The sequence below is a fragment of the Bidens hawaiensis genome, unplaced genomic scaffold (genome assembly GCF_021521415.1).
Source record: "Bidens hawaiensis isolate Kalapana, Puna unplaced genomic scaffold, B.hawaiensis_p1.1 tig00012956_1, whole genome shotgun sequence".
NCBI classification, from domain to species: Eukaryota; Viridiplantae; Streptophyta; class Magnoliopsida; order Asterales; family Asteraceae; genus Bidens; species Bidens hawaiensis.
Window position 1 is genome coordinate 570883 of NW_027492084.1, and position 21323 is coordinate 592205.

The following is a 21323-nucleotide window of genomic DNA, read 5'->3' on the forward strand; positions in this document are numbered from 1 at the left end:
TGATTTATGGAGTTGTATATCTTAATATGTTTAAATCTATGGATTTATTTACATTTTTTTTTATAAAAAAGAACGTGTGGTTAATTTGGCTATATAGTGCAAGAAATATTCATTAATATTCTACATATACAGAATTCCAACAAACTTAGTTTTCAAATTGCAGATGTAGCTTTCAAGGTATTATAAAAGAAAGGAATGAATCCGGTTTTTATCATTTTCTATATGTACTTACTTTTCTGTTGTTTTGTGAGATGGTCTTCATGTACACAAACAAGGTCACAGCAAGTGTCATAATTCTTTAAAAACATATATCCCTAAGTTATAAACAAAGTCCACTTGATTTACAAACACACCAAGAGATGCTAACAATTATGCTTAGAAGTCGATGCAGTGTTGGTGAAGATGAGAACCAAACACTGAGAACATCGTTCATAGAGGTGAGAATCAGTATATTGGGGGTTCAATAACGTGTATTGGATTATAAGATAAAATTATCAAAATAGCCATTTTATTCAAGATAATTAACAAAATAGCCTTAGCTTACAAAGTTGTACCTATCAATCATTGTGAAACATGTGTTGTTTTCTAATATGAAGCAACATATTGGATCACTTTGACGTAGTAGATTTAACATGGTGCCCTAGATTTCCATCTGAAGCCGTTTTCTTAAATTGACAAGAAAGTTGAATGATAGTTTAGTAAATAAAAGAGTCAAGATATAACATCCCAGGTTTTATGATTGTATTTTTAATTATTATCTGAAATATCATTTTTATAAACCACATGTTGAAGTACTTATTGGTTATTTTAGTGTTATTGGATTAACTTGTCGATCGAGAAAATAACGTTAGAGATTAAACGAGTTAGGTGACGCGGGAGTGCGAGCTCGATTTAATTCTAAAATGTTATTTGGGCTTTGTATTTATATTTGGGCTTAAGTATATTGTAAAGTGGGCTTCTAATTATTGATTTGGGCTCATATGGGTTTTTGGTTTAAACAAACTGTTTATAATCTCAGGGGATTTGATAATAAACAGAGAAGAACGTTACTGGGTTCTCTCTGGTTCTTCAATTCACAGAAACAATCAAAATCCAATTCCAACTACAGAAAATCTTTGTCTTATCCGATAAATCATTGCTTGTAACCCGCAAATAGGTTTATCTGAAAGTGATTCACGATTCAGAGATTAATCCAGGCAATTGTTCAATAAACCAAGATTAAAATCATGATTACAGGTTTGCATCATCGATCGAATTCATCCTCCATGTACGTAATTATACAACAAAGATAAACCTATTAGGGTTTGATTTGGTTATTGATTTTCAAATTACCAGAATCCTTAATTTGGATGTCTCCTGAAAATATAGTGGAAACCCTAATTCGATTATTTATTTAAAAACATACTGTTTTGGTTGCAGTAATCAAAATCAAAAGAAACAGACCGGATATATGAATCCATATATGAATCTCATCATATAATAAATTAATATGGGTATGAAAGCATAACTGAATCAACGTTTTTCAACAAAAGATGATGGTTAATTGACTATATGTGTTAAGAAAAGTTGATATATAGAATTTATGGTTCTTAAAATTGAATCAATAATTGTTATGATTCAATTTTGTATGTAACACAAAATAAATTCAGTGGTTGTTTTCTTTTTATCATTTATAATAATTTCATACTAAAATGCAATTTAAGAAGAAAATATGAACGAAGGTTCTAATAAACAAGTGGCTGGAAAATAAGAAAGAAAAGTATCTTGTTTGATTAGTGGTTCTTTAGTAGTTCCATTCAAATTTCATTGATGATCTACATGATATGATTAATAAAGAATTATATGCAACATAATCAGAAATATATGTAAAACCAAAGGGAATAAGAGGATTGGGTGGGAACCTTTAATTATCTTTTTCACTGATATCTACGTATTATTTATGCATATATGTATAATGAATTCATGTATATATGTATATATTTGGCCACTGACAATCTGACATCAAAGTGTCATGACACTTATTATTAGTTTTAGTCAAAGAATAAACAAGGCAAGTACATAATATGTCTAGACAAGGAAATGGATTTGCTTTGTTAACTTTTGTATACAGCAACTATACAAGGTATGGGCTAATATAGCTTAGATCATGCATAGAGTGAGATAGCATGTATGTATTTAGAAAAAGTTATTAAAAATATATATTCTGTGATTCTCTCTCTCTGGAAGTTTTGGATAGTAGTAGTTATCAAAATATAGTATTACCAGTTCTGGTTTTGAGAGGGATTTTAAATATGTTGAAGCCATACACAAGTTGATCAAACTATTGAAAAAAATTTGTTGTTGATTAAATCCACTCCTCCCATCATAAGGTACGTTTATTAGCTATATTTTAAATTTGACAAAACCTTTAAGTTTTGTAATTGATTCAATGATTCATTCGGAACATGTTAATTTTGTAAAACACAAAATTGGATTTGATTCAAATAAACAAAATTTATTTTATAATTTGGATGAAATAAAATATTATTAAAAATATTTGTCCAGATGGTGCACACATAGGGTTAATGGGCCAGGCCCGGGTAATAATTATCATTAGAAGTATACAAGTTGGAAAACCCTTTGAGATGTGAAATAAACGAAACTCGAATCTTCGGGTTTGTTATTAGACTCGAAAAGTTTAATGGTTTTATAAATAATTCGGTGAAGAATTATTTGTGGTTTATTTCTTATTCCTAATATGTACAGGATGACATGCTTGCATGATGGGTAGACACGGGTGATACGAGTAATATATGCAAGGATCTGAAATGGTTTGAAGAATTTGAACCGGTTGAAGACTTGTATTTACTTGTGGAAAACCTTTGTTTTGGATTATGTGTTGTATGTTTCATGGATTAAAAAGAACCTCTTGTCTGGGTTGTTTAAAAATAATTTTTGGTTTTAAGCAGGTTATTGAGTCAGATAAATTTGTTTTATCTCGACTTGGAACCTTTGTTGGATTCGGATATTCATGTATTGGAGTATTTAAAGTAAATATTAATGTTATATTTGTTATTTAATCTGCTTGCATGTCATAATCATTTCAAAGCAGGATAGACAATATGTATATATTGTGACATACCAGGTTAGGTCATGTGAATTATTTTGGAGTGAAAAGAAATATAGAATCTTGAAGGAAATGATTGATTCCTTGTTTTCTTACTCGGGTTTGAGTGATTGATTAGACAAAGAAATTATTATTTTCAAGTTTTGATATAAAGGATCTGGGGGAGGTTGATGTTATCCTACATATAATAATAAAAGGGAGTAACAATGGTATAGATGATTCGATTTCAATATATTGAGAAAGCATTGAAGAAATTCAATCCGTTTGATTGTTCTTCGGTTAGCACTCCTACATATAGATCATAATATCAAGTTTTGTCTAATCAACGTGATTCTATTTCATAATTAGAGTATTCAAAGTTAATTGGATATTTGATGTATGCTATGATTAGCACAAAGACTTACATAGTGTATGTCATGGGCAATTTGAGCAGAAATACTAGTAATCCTAGTGCTCAACACGCAAGTAGAAAACAAACTGCTTAATTATGGATGTGTATTCTCTTTTGGAGAATGTTTCATTTTTTAGGTAATTAAGGAATTAATTTGCATCACTTAACAATGGAAATCAAGTTTCTAGCATTTGCAACAATTGATAAAAGTGGTTGAATGTGTAAGAAACTGTGATTACAAAATTCTATTATGGTCGAATCGATATCACCAAAAATCTATCAGGTATGATAGTGATGACTATGTCAAATGTATAATGGAAAGTCTAGACGGTTATATGTTATACAATACAATGTGTGATATCAGTTGGTGTGTAATATATGAGTATAATTTGGCTGATGATCTAACTAAAAGGTTAGGAAGAGATCTCATGAACATATCAGTCATGGGGATGGGTTAAAGTCCATACATTAATATCATATGTCAAGACACCCAATTCCCATCTAATACAACGTTAGATGCTAAATTCAATGCGGAAAGCTTGTCATATAGATATTGGAACACAATATCATAAACATAACAAGGTTTATGTTCGGACCGCGAGATAAAGTAGGTTGAAGTATAGCTTCTTAATAGTTCATTGATAAATTGGAGTGCGGGTGCGAGAATAATGAGCTACCTATAAGAATATGAAATTTAGCCGCTTCAAGAAGCTTTGGACTTGAGCTTTGATATATTCTTTGAAGGATGAGGACACATGCTAGTAAAATATTGTGTCGAGTGGAATTTGGATTTATAAACGTATGTGTATTTTGCCTTGAAGTATTCAAATGGATAGCAAGGGTTCAATCCATAGGACACCCCGATATTCGAATATTTTGATCGTGTAATTTACTAAGATGAAAATTCAATCCGTAGGACATTTCATTTATGCATACGTTTGTGTTTCTGTGACGATGGTTAAGTTATCATGGATATCACTAAAATAGGGGAGGATTGTTGGTTATTTTAGTGTTATTAGATTATAATGTGCGAAACGGTCTATAAAAAACTTAACCTAACCTAGACACTCTAGTTTTAAATTTATAAATCTAGACTATCCTAATGCTAGACCACTAGACAGGCAAGTGTACCTATCAACTATAGTAAAGCCTAACGAAGTTCGGATATCGAACCCAAAGGACACTAGCGACACCTAAACTAGACTCTGACTAATAACTTAAATAAATAGATTTAATTGATTTTTGTGTTTTTTATTATTAAATATTAAATAATATAAAATAAATAATAGTTACTCTAAAACTGACACGGAAAAATAGAACTAGAACTCAAATAGGGGAAACAACTACCTAGGTAAGGAATTCTACTAGTAAACTCGTAAACTCTAGGAATTGGATTTATGATTGGTAACCGTTCTAAAAAAATATGAAACTTAAGGAATAACTAAAGTATGCTAGATCCCCTCCCGGTCTCACCAACAATACCTAAGAACCCTAAATATCATGTAAGCTCAACGGTTTAATGGTTCGGATCACCTCCCGGTCTCACCTTACCTAACTATGCTAAGGTACCCAAAGATTAAATCACCTCCCGGTCTCTCTAATCACAATACACCCTAAGGCGTAAAGGGGTATTTTTATTGAATTCGGTTATAATTCGGATCTGTAAGAATCTAAAGGAATCTAGGGTAACTCACTCCCGTGCAATCACTACCAAAACCCGCAAAAGACCATAACAGACGACACTTAATTACCTCCCGGTCTCTCAAGTGGCAGAATATAAGGAATCTCTAAACTCTCAATACCGCTCCTATGGAATACGTTAACTATATACCATAAACTAGTTACAAACACACAGTAAGTAACCTAATATGCATCCATACATGAAAGACATTCACAAAGACACATATAGGACAATAAATTGATCATAAATTAATACAAAATACGCACGTGCATCACAACCAAATAAAATTAAAACTTTACCAAAGCATGAACCAATTAATATATAATCCAAAACTGAAAATAAAACGAGTCTAAAAAGTATTCATCCAAACTCAGGCAGTATGACAGTTTAGCTACTCATAATTATTGATGAAACAAGGATAAAACAATTAATATGGTTCATCGTAAAAGAATAATAATAATAGTTGACCTTATTGCATGCTTCTCTATTTCTTGATTTCTTTGATCTCCTCTACTCGAAACAGGGGTGGCTCCCCACTAACTTGCGTCTAACCTCCTGTGCCCCCCCCCCCCCCCCCCCCCCCGCGTCGGGTTCTGCACCAATCAGCCTCTTTTTATATGTCACGTCAATACTTAAAAAAGTCACGTCCCTAACTCAGTTGTTATGAAAGCCCATCTATAATTAGTTGGTTAATGTCCATGTCCATTCTTTTTCAAACGAGGACCACAACTACACAAGTTATCAATGTTGCTGGTGACTTTTATTTAATTCTTTTAATCTCTAGCCTTAAGCCTTGATGTCCCTAGCAAAGAAAGAAATCGTAACAGTAATGTATTTGTCATATATAGACCTAAATTTAATTAATTCCTTTCGTCTAGCATTAAAACTTAAATCATGTAATTTTGCTAGGTTATTCAGTTTACGTTACAATAATAATAATAATAATAATAACATATAGTTAGTTATGTAAAAGGCCTTATTTTTAGCTCGTTGTCTAATGAAACCATTAGAATTACATTTAAGCCACTTATAACTAGTATCTTAACAAAAACTAACTCAAAAGTAATTAAAATGAGGGAAAATTTATATAAAGATATATATAATTTGGACCATATCAGATTAACTTGTTGATCGAGGAAATAACGTTAGCGATTAAACGAGTTAGGTGACGCGGGAGTGCGGGCTCGATTTAATTCTAAAATGTTATTTGGGCTTTGTATTTATATTTGGGCTTAAGTATAATGTAAAGTGGGCTTCTAATTATTGATTTGGGCTCATATGGGTTTTATAGTTTAAACACACTGATGTTATAATCCCAGGGGATTTGATAAATCTCGATCAATTAAACAGAGAAGAACAGACGGATACTGGGTTCTTTCTGGTTCTTCAATTCACATAAACAATCAAAATCTAATTTCAACTACAGAAAATCTCTGTCTTATCCGATAAATCATTGCGTGTAACCCGCAAATATGTTTATTTGAAAGTAATTCACGATTCAGATATTAATTCAGGCAATTGTTCGATAAACCAAGATTGAAATCATGATTACAGGTTTGCATCATTGATCGAATTCATCCTCCAGGTACGTAATTATACAACAATACTAAATATGGATATCAATATATAATGGATGTTATATTATATAAAAATGTGGAACAATAATAACTTGGGTGGAATTAGGTGATTCAAATAAGAATCTAATGTTATATTCTTCCTTGTAGACAATAAAACAGTAGAAAATCTTTAAATGCTGATGGGTATGGGTATGGGTATGGGTATGGCTGTATGGGTATGGGTATGGGTTTATGGGGTAATAGGTGGCGAATCAATGTGAAAATGCTTGTAGTAATGAGTAAATTTAGTTGCAATCATAATTTGTTGATGTTTCAACGTCTGAACTTCCATCATTGATTATACATGTCTGATTAATTAAAGATTCATTAATTCTTGTTGATATAAGAAATCGCATTTGTTGGCTGGAGTGATCTTGTGGTTAGAATATGCGGTAGCGACTAGTCATGATAAACAACTAAATTGAAGGCGGTATCATAGAAGTGAAAAGAATCACCAAGTTCTTATGGTAAACTTGCGTCAAGGGTTGAGGATCATTAGTGTATGTTATGGAAAAGTGTTCATAAATTGATAACAACAATCATGATGTAGATGTTACTAGTTGTGTACTATTATGATCGACCCATGAATTGCCAAAGAGTTGCCTAGCTATATAACATATGATCATATTTGTTGATTTTGACCAGTTTGTTTATAATAATAGATTGTTTGAATAAGTGTGTAGGATCATATGCTTAAAGCCTACAGTAGCACCATCGTAGCCTACAGGGGGGCTACGCTGACCAATGAACGTAGGGCTTATGTTGGGTTGGTGTAACCTAAGCTGGGCCTTGTAAAACTCTTAGTTCGGTCATGAAAAGAGTGGCTATTTTATGCCCCCGAACTTAGCTATTAATAGTCGATCAGCAACTCAAAAGCAACCGAATAAGTAACATTAATCAGAACACAATATCCAATCAAATTTAGGCAATTGAGTTAAACGCATTTTGGCATGAAGATAACATGCTATCAAGAGAAAGTGGACTGATACTTGAATTGACATAAAAGCAAATGAGTTAGGAAATCTTCTAACTTAACTACAAAGCGCAAATCTCTCGCCACGTTTAAAGTTACGGTCTTATCAGTACTACTGTATGTAAATTTTTTTTTTGTATTCATTCTTTTTTATATATAATTTACTATAAAACGATTACAATAAAGTGGCAGGCAAACAGGCAACAAGCTGCGCCGCAACCCCTTTTGAATAGCAAAGCCAATCCTGCTAAAAACGAAGCTTTGGGACCTAGAAGCTGAAGAGGTTCCGTGTACGACGCGCTGAATCCTACTCAAAAATTTCACAGCCTTTGGGGCCAGAAAACCACTTGTATCAAAGGCAAATGGTAGAAAGACATGTTGATTATCTAAACAAGTTTTCTCGTGTTTAACAACTTTGTCCGATTTAGCCTTCAACGCAGCCTGACCCACAACAAACCCACGGTCTCTGAGCCCAACAAGAGGAATATCAGCTGGTCATAAAGTAGACCTCCCTTCAAGAGGATCCGTGAGAAAGTTAACAGGGGCCTCCTTTTAAGCAGAAATCCCTTCCCTGCCCGTATGTAAATGTATTAATGAGCCGGGTAGACTGATAAGCATTCATAGGCGGTTTGACCTAAGTGCTAGACCTGAATTCCATTGTATGGAGCTCTCCATTTTCAAACTCAACGGTTTTCCCCAATTTTATTAATTAATTATACCTGCTTAATTTTTACTTTGATTTAAGTAATTTACGTCTATACGTAACCATTCATAGACCATGAACACATGCATGCAAAAGACTTAAAGACCTCTTTAAGTAGCATGGCCAGATGGCTATTAAACTTATTTTCATAGTAATTTATACAATACTAGTACTTATAGACCCTAACTTTTACATTAAAGGTTCATCAATGAGGAGTTTTAAAGAACATACATCATACATGGAAGAAGGTACTCATATTTGGGGTGGTAAGAAAAAAGTGAGGGATTGTGTCATAGTGATGCTACACAAGTACAAATCAGGTCTAGTGGGCAATGGTGGCCATGTGGGTGATACTCGAAGATGTTTGTTGGTCATGAACAAGATATACAGATCCTGGTGTTCACCAAGAGTCCAAGGTTCCTGCTGCTCGTTAACTGTGGTCTTGTCTTTGATCAAGATAACAGTACTAAACAATTGCATGAATTTCAGTTTAACTTAATTAGACAGTTTTAATACTAGTATAGTAAAGTGTTTACAAGTTTTAACAAGATACAATTACATACATTGGTCAACATGATGATGATAAAGGTGTTGGTACTTAGAGCTTACATTTATGTTATTTTAGTTATAATCAAAATTTTCCTAAAAAATAAATAAACTACTCTAAATGATAGAAAAATAAATGTCCCATGAAGGTCTCGAACCTGCCGACCTTCGCATTATTAACACGACGCTCTAACCAACTGAGCTAATAGACCTTGATGCTTTCAAGCTATTTCAAAATTCCGTTAATTCAAAGAATTAGTGTTGATGTATGTCCTTTTTTCAACATTATCGAGCAACATGAGGCCAAGAAAGTCAAAAATACAGTTCTAAACCCGTGGTCGGCCGGCAGGTCGGTTTTGGTAAACTAAAAGTCATGTGAGTTTCGCGACTTCTATATAACAAATAAAATATATATAAAATAAAAGATAATACAAGTTTTATTATTTTTAATTTTTACCACATGTAAGTCTATTCTAACTAAAGACACAGCTCTATTAACAATGTACAAAACGTAACCAGAATACATGATATATAAATGGACGTCTTTAAACATTAATATATGAATCTAAGAATCCAATAATTCACTTGTAAGTGATGATAAGTTAATATGTGAGAGAGAAAGAGAGTATGTATCTTGTTACACGGTTATATAACCGACTTATGTATAATAATAGGTTCCTAACTTTATATGATTTTTAGATTTGTTTAATTAATCGTGATCTTGTATTAAACGTTATTGTAAATAACATTAATGTCTATTAATTTGAAACCGATACAAGTTTATTTGGCCCTGTGAGGTTTTTTGGGACTATGATAGTATTGTACTCTTTAATCTTGTTTTACGTTATAGTCCTGTTTGCAGTAAACCCTTTCAAGTTTCAGCACAGTTTTCTTTTAACTTTGACGTCATTTTCAAAAAATTTGAGGTTTATTCTTGCATGTGAAAATACTAGAATAAATTACATTTTTAGTAATTCAAGTACATATTGGCGGACTTATAAAGACCATTTATGGTGTCAATCAACACCAATAAGAAAAAAAGTTTATTTATATACAATAATATATAGTACCAAAATTCAAGCAACGTACACCCCAGATTTCTTTTCAGCGGCATCCATAAAAAGAATTAGAAGATAAAAAAAAATATACTTAAGTGATATAGCCCACTAGTTTATTTGTTTTGTTACATACTCATTTATTTTTTTATTATTTAATTTATTGAGTTTATAACTGATAATGGTTTTTAATATTATTTATCTATGATTTTGTAAATTCAATTTATTATATTGTAAAAAAAAGCCATATTTTTCATATTTATTAAAAGAAACTTCAAATAAATACGAAGGCAAACAAAGAATTGGTCCACACAAAATTATGATACTATAAATTAAACTCACTTCCAGAGTTGAAATCATGGAACCATTGGTTAAAAGGTTTTAATTTAAATAATACTACTAAAGTGTTAGTTTCAAGTTTCTAAAATAACCTGTCCCGGCTCAGACTTAATTGAAAGTTATGTATAATCGATACAATATATATCCGAAGGCGAAGGCCGGAAATTAGTGATGCCTATTGACAAAACTTCTAAATCCCTCATATACATTTTGACATTTTGTAAATAAATTTGTAAACTAATTACATATCAGATTCTTACATTTCTTATTTCTTTGGATTATTACTAGAAATAAAAATACAAAAATACCGTCAACCAGTTGGATTCAAAACCTTACTCTTTTCATGTAATCCCATTTATTATTGATTGGTTAGCATCTCCTATCCCAACACGGTGTGAAATAATTTATGTTTGTTGTAAGAAAAATTATATATAAAATTTTATATTATGAATATTAATAGAATATAGTAATGGCTCAACCATGTTCAATATGTTGCAAATTAAAACTTACTCGGATCCACCTGTCAGTCGGCACCTCCTCTCATTTTACCTCTAGCTTTCATCCTCATATTTTTTCTACTTTTAATAGCACAACTACTTCATACATCATTCGGAAAGAACCACTATTACATAAATATTTTTTATTCTATACTGTTCATTGACACTCCTATAAACACCTATAAATACACTGTTTTTTTCTTCTCCAAAATCCATCTCTATTTTCAGCTCCTTTCTCTCTCACACACAGAGTAACTTCTGAGGTGCAATGGCCATGGTGGAGAGTGATGGAGCTGCCATTAATATTATTAATGAGCATCATGTGGTCATACCAAAAGATGACACTAAAGATATCACACCACCTTCTTTTTATATGATTAGGCTTCACAAAACGCTGACATTATATTCTATAATATTCTCTAATATTCACTTCTCCCATAAGGTTCTTTCTTTTATTCCATAATCCAATCTTTAAATCATTGCAAAAATTATACTAACACTATTTCATGATTGATTTTCTGGGCAGTTGCTAACGGAGTTGTTCGCTTCGTTCTTCTTGGTATTTGCATGATGTGGGGCGATCATGGTGAACATTGAAAAGAACAATGTGGTGGGTCACCCTGGAATCGCGGTAGTATGGGGGGCGGCAGTGATGGTGATGGTGTACGCCGTTGGGCATGTCTCCGGTGCACATATGAACCCTGCTGTCACCATTGCTTTGGCCACTTTCGGAAGGTTCCCTTGGAAAGAGGTGATTACTTATGAATTATGATCATCAATTTGATGTTCATTTAATTTAGATGTATGTATTTCAACTATGACATAATAATAGTATAATATATTAATTAATTACAACACGGCAGAAAACCCTAATCGGCTATAATATAAGAGCATCCATAATGCCAAACCTATACAAACCGTTACATAAGATTCAAAATTTTTCTAAAAAACCAATAACTTTCTTTCACAACACGTACTAAACCTTCACAAACCCTATTAAAATATATTAAATATGTATATATATAACAAATATGTAGGGTTATGTGACACCAGGCCCACCACTCCCGTCGGTATGCTTGTTTGAAGTCCCAAACCCACCATCACAAACGAATCAATGGCCACAATGCAGGTGTAACATCCGGTCCCTCGCACCACCAATATTGTCCGCTCTGTCCACGAAGAGCTCACGGATTTGTTTTTGGTTGCCAAAACGCGTTGGTGATTGAAGAGGCAGGACATTTACTTATGAACCAAGGATCTTTCTTGTCCACGGCCGATGTGGGATAGCCTAAGAGTGGGACGATGTTGTGTTTGCCAAGAGTGTTACAGCAGGCTCGTTTAACGCCCTTTGTTTGTCGCATGCCACATCACAAACGAGCATCCACAATGTAGCGTTGTGGATGCTCTAATGGCAAAACTAAAACTCTTGGTGACGACTGATGAGTCACCCTTTTACGAACAAGTTGTGTTGGAAATGTGTCTTAAGTCCAAAGTCCATATGTTTGTAAACAGTCGCTAGCGACTCTTTCCTATGCATCTCTGACAAATTCAGCTGTCGAAAACGACTTGGTTATCTAATAGCGTATCTTGATCTTTAATGATTTATTAATATTTGTTTAGGTACCCGGATACATGATAGCTCAAATCCTTGCATCAATAGTAGCGAGTGGAACCCTACGGTTAATATTTGACGATACCCACTACCTTTTTATTGGAAACACCCCTCCCGGGTCGAGTTTTCAATCATTGGTGATGGAAATTATTATCACATTCTATCTCATGTTTGTCATTAGCGCAGTCGCCACAGATGATCGGGCCGTGAGTACAATTTTTTCAAAATTTATTATTTTTTATGATAATTTAATTACAAGCATTACTAATCGATGTAACGATACATCATGATCTTTGATCTAGATGGGACAATTAGCAGGGGTCGCCATTGGATCAACTATTCTACTTAACTCCATATTCGCAGGGTACAATATTCCAAATGTCAATATTGATTTATTACGTACATAACTAGTAACCATTAAAGTTATGTTTTGAGACATATATTTTAATGACAGGCCAGTATCAGGTGCGTCAATGAACCCAGCAAGAAGCATAGGACCAGCGCTCGTGTGGAATGAGTACAAGGGGCTATGGGTCTATATTTTGGGACCAACTGTTGGTGCTATAGGTGGCGCATGGACGTATAATACTATAAGGTTCACGGATAAACCTTCTAGCTAGTGGGATGTAAGATATGTATACATACATAACGTCTATATTTACACCACTTTTTTTGTTTTTATAAAAAGTGGATCTGCTTATGTAATGTTGAGATTGAAATTCTTTTTGAATATTCTTATTATTATTGATATGTGATTTATTATTGTTTTGTTTATGTGAATTATATGTTGTCGATTCATAATAAACTCATTCAAACTGTTTTTAACAACTAACATACAAGCCCTACTCTTATTTCTAAATTTACATGTGTATAAATCATTAGACTTAAACTCTTAACCACATGTGTGATGTATATACATCAAAGCTCACTACCCATCCATGAGTTTTCTTAGATTCCCGATAAGATTCACCCTCCCCCCCCCCCCCCCAATTGCGACTTTACTTTTTTTGCTTAAATTAGCTTGCAACCCATTGCTTAAAGAAGTATATATCGAAGCTCCACCGGGATTCATGGGGAATTTCAAAGAAAAGGAAGTATGTCGATTGAAAAAATATCTATATGGGCTTAAACAATCTCTCCGAGCTTGGTTTGGCAAATTTACACTAGCAATGAAAGAATACGGATTTCGACAAAGTGAATCTGATCATACGTTCTTCCTTAAACAAAGAGGCAAACACTCATGACTTGTTTAATTATATATGATGATATGATCATTACAGGAAACGATGAGAAAGAAATGAAGAAGTTGAAAGCAAATTTGTTTACATAATTTGAAATGAAGGATTTAGGAAGACTCAAGTATTTTCTTGGAATTAAGGTACTAAAGTCTAAACAATACATCTTTATATGTCAAAAGAATTATATTCTTGACCTTTTAGCTAAGACTAGAATGATCGGTTGCAAGCCTACCGATACTCCAATAGTGGTGAATCATAAACTCCATATGAGAGAAGGAATTGGCAAATAAATAAATGTACTAACACCTGGTAGGAAAACTGATTTACCTCTCGCATACTCGTCCAGATATTGTATATGCGATTGGGGTTGTTAGTAAATTTATGCATCAACCTCAAATGACCCACATAAAAGCAGTATGGAGGATTATCAAATAAGGAACAACAGGTCATGGGGTCCTCTTTCAACCAAATAAACGTCTAAAGATCCAAGTGTACATAGATGCAGATTGGGCTGGAGATATAGAAGACCGAAGATCAACATCAGGATACTTTACTCTTGTTGGTGGAAATCTTGTTGTATGGAGAAGCAAAAAACAAAAGGTTGTAGCATTATCCAGTGCCGAAGCAGAATTTCGAGAAATCGCACGGGGCATGGCGAAGGCATTATAGATACGAAAACTTTTGACAGAGATTGGGTTTCCTCATACCGAAGCTAGCAGGATCATGTGTGATAATAAAGTTGCAATACAAATTTTAAAAAATCTGGTTCAACACGACCGCACCAAGCATGTGGAGATTAATAAGAACATCATCAGAGAAAAAATTGAAGGAGGGATTATAGAGCTGCTATTTGTTCGATCAGAAGACCAATTAGTGGGTATATTCACGAAAGCCGTTACTGGAAGAATCTTCAATGACTGTCTTGACAAGTTGAGTATTGGTGATTCCACTACTCAACTTGAGGGGGAATGTTAGAAAACATAAATACTTTGTGAGAAAAAAATGAAGGATCAAATTTCAGTATTTCCTATTCTCATAGAGGACCGTTGCCACTGGTCAAATTGGAAGAAATTCCAATTTTTATTACATGATTGTATTTCCTTTTCAACTTGTAGCATCAATTTATTTATATTCAATACATGACCCTTGTAATACATATCAAAAGAATAAAAAAAACATAATCAATTTACTTCCACAATTCTCTGTTCAATTTCCTGTGTATCAAGTCAAGAAGATACACTGATAAGCTTGTACGTGAGATTATCAAGAGTTCGTGTTTCCTCCATAAATTGGATGCCTAGATTTAACCTTCTCTCTTCGGATTTAGCACAAAAACACAAAGCTAACCCGAAGCGTTCTCTTTAAACATAGTAATATATATCAATCAATCAATCAATCATACCCAGTGAAGTCCCACCAACAGCAAAGCTATAAGTAGTGTCTGGGGAGGATGAAATGTAGGCACACCGTACCTCTATCCAAAGGGATAAAGAGGTGGCTTCCAGAGAGACCCTCAGCTCTAAAGTACATATGTTTTTGAAACAATATAAAGGAAATCAAAGTGCAACAATAATATATAAATATTAATAATACTAATAATAATAATAGAAATAATAATAATTCAAATAATATTTACATATGTAAAGAGAATACCATTCTGGTGTGTGACCAAAATAAGGGAAAAGCCCTAAGGTATTGTTTTCTCCCTAAAAATTCTTAACTTTATTTCTACTTCTCCGAAAATTTCTATCCTCCACCATATCTTCGGAGAGGTTTAGGTCTATCAAATCACGCCTAATCCTCTCGTCCAAGTCAATTTAGGTCGTCCTCTACCCCTCCTCCCCTCTATAAACATAGTAATATCTCATGTATAAATGTTAATTCCCACATGATTGTTTTTTGGATTTGATTTTTAATTCCATTTCACACTTTGTATAGAAGTGAACGATGCATGTAAAAAGTTACAAAGAGTTGAATTATATAGAAACGAGTAGAATCAAGGTTGACATGGAAAGAAGGAATCGTGTGTGTGACATGTAACGCTGAGAGAATCATATATAAAGGGAGATTCATATACAAAGTGGAGATGGTTTAAGAAGCCTAAAAAGCAATTTTGTGGTAACATCACTAACATGAGTAGAGTGTAATTTTTATGCATTTACAAACTAAAATCAAACATTTTATAGTTTTAACACGAGCATAGTGTAGTTTCTTTTGGAAAAACTATATCATATAAAAAAGTTAGGAGAATTCTAAAAAAAATTCGCTACCTTTTTTTACGTTACACTTTGATCTCAACTATTGATTTCTTTAATCAATGGTCCACCACAATCACTTTTAAGAGAAACCACCTTGTAGCGGAACCTTCCTCGGCCTACTATATGTGCATGTACACACAAAAATATATACATATACTGGAAACCAATACATTACAAGATGAATCTGTTACATTGATAATTACATAAACTAATTGAGTAATTTACAAATCAATTTACATAAACCAAAATAAAAACTTTGCCTATATATATATATATACATAACAAATATGGAAATAAATACAAAAACCACATGAAATGTTTAACCTTGACAGTATTTACTAGCTTCAACCATTTTTATCCAGGAGGGTTGTTATGACTGTGAGATGCGATATTAACCAAATAACCACCCCGCACGCCGTAGCCATGGAAATATAACGGGCGTACAACATAGCACGGTGAATAGCAACTCCATTGCAAGCATCATCATACTAATCCACATATATATCAACCACTTCCAATACCACAACATCCTCTTCAAGAACGAAAACCGCGACTCCAGTTTTATAACTGCCGAGTATATTTCAGGAACACCGGCCCCTTTTGCAAATTCGGCTCGTTGTTCAACGACAACGCGTAAGCATGACAAGGGGATATCTTTTTCAGTATACCCGTTGATATTTATGTCCAAAGTTTGCGTTTCTGATGGATAGCCGGTGAGAAGAGAAGGTAATTTGAGAAAAGTTGAAAGAAGGCGAATCGGGTCGCTTTTGAATTGCAACATAGATGGCTTTCTTGTAGTTGTAAGGACTTTATTATCACTAGAGAGAAAGTCAACCCTAACCTTCAATAATAAGGTGATTAACAATGAGTTCAAGACTTCAAAGTGAATAAAATCAAGTATCAAATCAGATAAATAGATATTAATACTATTATCTTGTAGGAAAAAGATTATCTATTACAAATTCTTGCTACCTTGGTTTTAAAAAAGCATGTTCGTTACTAAAAAAATTATTTACAGAACTAAAATGTTTGAGGTGCACGCCAAACGACTCTGTCAATCACATTTAACTTGGTGATAAAGGCTAAAATATAAGATATCCCCATCATCTCTGATAAAATTTGTACAATTGATGGTCTATTTTGTTCAAATACTCAAAACCCATTGCTCATGGTCGGATTTGTTCAATAAGATTTGAAAAACTTGAGCCCATTTAATCGACGGTCCAATTTGTTCAAAATAAGGGTGTGCACAAAACTGAAATAACCGGCGTAACCAAACCGAATAAAAACAGACGCTTTGTTTCACGTTTTTTCTAACCAATTTCTTGGTTCAGTTTCGGTTTTGCCATGACCAAAAAAACAAAATAATCCGAGCTGAATTAACCGAACCATAAGCGAAAAACTAAATCTAAGTACTTCATAAAAATTTAACAAAATAGTGTAGCCCAAAAATCTTAAAAGTCAAATGTGTAATAAACCAATTAACAAAAAAGAAACTTAGATACAAAGTTTCATACCCGAATTCATTATTTTGTGCCACTCTTTTCGGCTCAAATTTTCAAGCCCAAATGGTAAAACAAAAAAAATCAAAATCAAACCAATGTAAAAAACCGAACGGTTTTCAAAAACTTATTTTGGTTAGCTCTTAGCCAAAACCGACCAATGCATAAGACACCACATCACGCATAAGATCGCATCAGACCGCATCATGTGATGCGTGCATTATGCTTTCCTAATACACGCATTTTAAAGCCAGGCTCGTTACATTATTACATACCTGAAAAATCCCAAGCTTTCTATTATAATCGGATTCCGGCAACACCAAAGAGACAGTAGCCTTCAGTTCATGACCAACCGTTACAACTCTCGTTCCAACAAACCTTCCAATCTTACTCTTTTCCTTACGCACCAACAAAGCCGACTCTGCACAAGAAACCACAGGCGCAAAAGCCACGGGAGCATCTTTCGTATAATCAAAAACCAACTGCTCGGTTATCTGCACCGGTTCCTCAACGACCCGTTTAACAATTACACCACTAATAACCAAAGCCGAAACAAACAAACAAACTAAAATTAACACACAGTAAACCATCCACAACAACACCCATCCGATTCGAACGCATAACTTAAATGCAGACTTGTTGTTTTGAAACCCGAGATAGTTAATTAGCTGAACACCTGTGTTATAACAAATCCCCCAAATTCCAGATCTTCCAAGTCTTATAATATTATACGGGTTGTTGAATAACTTATATGACGAATAAATTACCCGAACCGAGAAGTTAATGATGCTTAATAATAGCTTTGTTTGAAAACTGATAACATTAATTATCAGTTGGGTTATGATAATAAGAAGATTTGGAGTAGGATTTGGCGAGTCAACGGTAACAGACTCATCGTCACTAATACTCGTAATTGAACTCCGATTAACCGTCGTAGAGTTCAAATTCTCATCCAATTTCACATTATGCTTCAAACCCACTTCCAATTTCTCATTATTCTCCAAACCCACATCCAATTTCTCATTTTTATTCAAACCCACCTCCAATTTCTCAATATTCTGCAAACCCACATCCAATTTCTCATTATTATGCAAACCCACATCCAATTTCTCATTATTCTTCAAAACCACATCCAATTTCTCATGATTCTTTAAACTCTCTATCAAGGGTTTGTTGGGAAATGGCGGGAAAACATGGCGGCGGCGGAGGGCGGAGGAAGAAGATGATGACGTGGAGTCAGGCGAGTGATTAGGTATGAGGGTAACTGTGGAATTATCTTCGTTGGAAGTAGAAATGGATTCATCGAAGGAATTTGAGGCGTCGACGAAGGGGAAGTGGTCGAGTGCGTCGTGGAATTCGGAGTCTAGGAGTTCGATTTCGTTGGTGTTGATGTTGATGTTGATGTTATGGGAGGTTGATTGGTGTTCCATTGAAGTGGAACTGGAATAACAATAATCATCTAGGGTTTAGGGTTTGCTGATTTCGTTAAGAAGAAGAAGAAGAAAGGGGTTTGAAAAGAGAATTGAGTGTACGGAACGCCACGTAAAGACAGTCGGATCTTTTCGACAGGTTTACTTACTAATAATCCATTCTAAACTACACTATGGGTACACTTATGCCACATACGCGCTAACATGACACATGATCAAGTCTTAAAGAGTGTAATAGTCCAGATAAACCGGGGTTTTATTCAATTATTTATTTATTTTAAATATTACATAGTCTAAATATCACCCCCAAACTTCTATAATATTAATAATATCTCATAATAATAAGACAAAATGGTAAAAGACGCCCTTTACGTTTACACGGTTTTTTAATAAACGTTCTTTGTTAAACTTAATGACAGAAAACATCCTTTATGTTCAAAAAACGTTGCATGGTTCGTCCTTTTCACTAACAATGGTTAGTTTTTCTCGTTAAATCCAGTCATGTGCACCTCATGTGAGGGCAATTTAGTCTTTTTACCCTCTCAGGAATTATTTGTGTAATTGACTTAAAATTTTGGGCTTGAAATAAATAAAAAACTTTTTTCACTGTTATCCATCTCTCTTCTCTCTCACTGGCTTACTTTCATCATATCCCCAAATACCACTTCACCACCATAACGATCATCAATTCCGGCAAACATCTCGGAACCAACGACCACCAAAGACCACCCAAAACTATATATGACAGCAACCACAACTTGAAAACCCAAAACCATATACATCAGCAACCACACCAACGACTTCCTGTGTGCCGTTCGGGTTCTTGCCGGAAAAAAAAAATGAAAACTAACAAAAGCATAGGGCTTTTCCAGTAGTCAGTCGTTTTGGTTCTGATTTATACAGCCAATATGCTAGCATCTCCGATTTGTTTCGATTTTGCTTCAGGAACTATTAAGAAAACAAACCCTAATTTTAATTGGGTTTTCTACCAAGAAAGAGGCTGGTTAGGATTTGACTATTTTTAAGTAGATGATGGAAAATATGGCGATGGTGCGGTCGCCGGAGGTCTTGAAGAGTTACAAATGGCGCCGGAGCAAACGACGGAAAATATGGCGTCGGCAGTTGAAGGTGCGGTCGCCGGAGTTCTTTAAATTCCGATTTGGTGATGGCGATGGTTGTTTGATTGGTGATGGTGGTGGTAGGTGAGAGAAGATGGTTGAGATTGAAGAAGGAAGAAAGAGAGAGGGTGGGTTATAATATTATATATATTTTTTGTTTCTTTTAGTTTTAATTAATAAATAAACATGTGAATTTACAATACTACCCTCAAGTGCATTGATAATGACCTAATTTAACGAAAATACTTAACTGGGTTATGATCAAAGGACAAAACGTGATAGAGTTTTCAAATATAAAGGATGTAATCTGTCATTAAGTTTGTTAAAGGATGTATATTGAAAAATCGTGCAAACGTAAAGGACGTCTTTTGCTATTTTGTCTAATAATAATATACTCCTCTTACAAACCCACCACGGCCCTCCGCCGTGGTTCCCCTACGACGACCAACCACCGATCACACCACCGCCAACGATCACCGGACCACCGCCAACGTCTCTCAACCATCCATACGCCGATCAATTTCGTTCACCGTGAAAGGTACATCACTCTCTATACCTCCGTATCATCCACATCAAACTCACACTTTACGTTATTCCGATTGCCTTAAAAATTTTTAATCGCCTTAAAAAAAATTTAAAACCCACCGGCCCAACGGCTCTTTTGACCAATCCACACAGCCCAACGGCTCTATTCACTCCCGCGGTCAGCTCCATGGCGGTCGTCTGTGCCCCCATCCACGGCAAGGATGTAGTGGTGTGCGCGGCGGCCACGTCATCCATGCCCGGCCTGCTGCGCCCCACTACCCTTAGTCTCATTAAGCTGTGTAGGAGAAACCGTAACATGGTTAAATGCTTGATCGATTTCCATTTATTATTCATAATAGGGTTATGTTCAGTGACGGAGCCAGAACATTTTAGTCAGGGGTCGTAACAGAAATGTTTATATTTTCATTAAAATATATTAATCACTTTTTTACCCATCGATTTAAAAACTGGTAATTGTAATCTACGAGGCTCCATAGCTTGAAACCATTGTAAAGCGGCTTCATTTCAACACTTGAAAAAACATCTTCTTAACTTAACACAACAGATTTAAAAAATAAAAACAAAACCTTCCATATAAAACAACAATGAATATGCTAGCAAAACAATGAATTCTTGATACTCATCTTAGTTTCTTTGCCAAAATATTTGTGTATCCATGCATTTATACACATTATTATTATATAAAATACGAGAAACTAAATTACTTACAATA

General features: G+C 34.2%; 1 pseudogene across 1 annotated transcript; it reads right to left on the reverse strand.

Annotated features, from left to right (window-relative positions):
- Nucleotides 1-16213: 16213 nt before the first annotated feature.
- On the reverse strand, nt 16214-18947 carry LOC143542767 (seipin-2-like; annotated as a pseudogene). Its single transcript, XR_013136949.1, has 2 exons — nt 17793-18947; nt 16214-16856 (listed from the first exon to the last, which is right to left on the reverse strand). The product of XR_013136949.1 is annotated as a seipin-2-like (transcript).
- Nucleotides 18948-21323: the final 2376 nt, after the last annotated feature.